General features: G+C 41.3%; 1 non-coding gene across 1 annotated transcript; it reads right to left on the bottom strand.

Moving 5' to 3' along the window:
- Nucleotides 1–1,236: 1,236 nt before the first annotated feature.
- LOC112997826 (small nucleolar RNA R71) lies at nucleotides 1,237–1,343 on the bottom strand. Its single transcript, XR_003262900.1, has one exon. It is a non-coding gene; the product is annotated as a small nucleolar RNA R71 (small nucleolar RNA).
- Nucleotides 1,344–1,674: the final 331 nt, after the last annotated feature.

Genomic DNA, 1,674 nt, shown 5'->3' with positions numbered 1-1,674 from the left:
AGTGAGAGGGGTTCTCATATCTAAGAGTGGCTCTTAGGTAGAGATTGCATGGGTAGTGGTTAGGTGAGAAGGTTGTAAACAGTGGCTGTTAGATCTTCGAACTAACACTATTTTAGTGGATTTCCTCCCTGGCTTGGTAGCCCCCAGATGTAGGTGACGTTGCACCGAACTGGGTTAACAATTCTCTTGTGTTATTTACTTGTTTAATTTGTTCATACTGTCAAATATAATCTGCATGTTCTGAAGCGTGATGTCGTGACATCCGGTACGACATCTGTCATCGGTATCAGAATTTCAATTATATATGCATTTGGGGTAGAAAAAAATTTCCTACGCTGTGGCAGCCTGCCATAGGCCGGCTGAGGTCTCCATCGTCCAAAAAAAGCGATTCTGTCAAAAGTTTTTTATTTTTCAAGTTTTATTCACTTATTTTTCTTAACCTACCATTTTTAGCTTTCATAGTTAGACTTTGAATTTTTGTCTGAAATTTTTTGTGCTATCTTCTCATCATTTTATAGGGTTGCTCACAAAATTTCAAGTCATTTGGATATCATTTGAGGGTAGCTGTAGTTCAAACCTACACCTTTATTTACATGACAAGGCAACTAGTTGTGTGCATGCTGAATGTAGTGTATGACTAGAGGCAATCCATCTGACTTACAACCCTTTGATCCTGAGATAGATAGGACATTTCATAGATTAGTTAGGCATCATTTTATACCTTTTGATCATTCTGAGCATTCCATTACTGGTGAATCTGTGCATTCTGTTATTGGTGATTTTGAACATCCTGATCTTGAGCATTATAATTTTGAGCATTCTGATTCTGAGCATTCTGATTTTGCACATTCTGAGAACATGGCACAACCTCCACCCCGTGAGAGGACTCTAAGGGAAATGGCTGCACCTGATTTCACCTACGAAAGCTTGTGCATCCAATACCCTGATGAGGATGTCCCATATGTTCTTAAAACTGGACTGATTCATTTGCTTCCAAAGTTTCATGGCCTTGCAGGTGAAGACCCGCACAAACATTTGAAAGAATTTCACATTGTCTGCCCCACCATGAAACCCCCAGATGTCCAAGAGGATCACATATTTCTGAAGGCTTTTCCTCATTCATTAGAGGGAGTGGCAAAGGACTGGCTGTATTACCTTGCTCCAAGGTCCATCACGAGTTGGGATGACCTTAAGAGAGTATTCTTAGAAAAAATGTTCCCTGCTTCCAGGACCACAGCCATCAGGAAGGATATCTCAGGTATTAGACAACTCAGTGGAGAGAGCCTGTATGAGTACTGGGAGAGATTTAAGAAACTATGTGCCAGTTGCCCCCACCATCAGATTTCAGAACAGCTTCTTCTCCAATATTTTTATGAAGGACTCAGTAATATGGAGAGAAGTATGATAGATGCTGCCAGTGGTGGAGCCCTTGGAGACATGACTCCTGCTGAAGCCAGAAATTTAATTGAGAAGATGGCTTCCAACTCCCAGCAGTTTAGCGCCAGAAATTATGCCATAGTCATTAGAGGAGTGCATGAGGTAGCTACAAACCCATCTGCATCATCTGAAACTAAGAAGCTTGAAGGCAAACTTGATGCATTGGTTAACTTGGTAACCCAGCTGGCCTTGAATCAGAAATCTGTACCTATTGCAAGGGTTTGTGGTTTGTGCTCC

Source organism: Glycine max, chromosome 1 (genome assembly GCF_000004515.6).
Source record: "Glycine max cultivar Williams 82 chromosome 1, Glycine_max_v4.0, whole genome shotgun sequence".
In the NCBI taxonomy this organism is placed as follows: Eukaryota; Viridiplantae; Streptophyta; class Magnoliopsida; order Fabales; family Fabaceae; genus Glycine; species Glycine max.
This window is presented reverse-complemented; position numbering and strand designations above follow the sequence as displayed.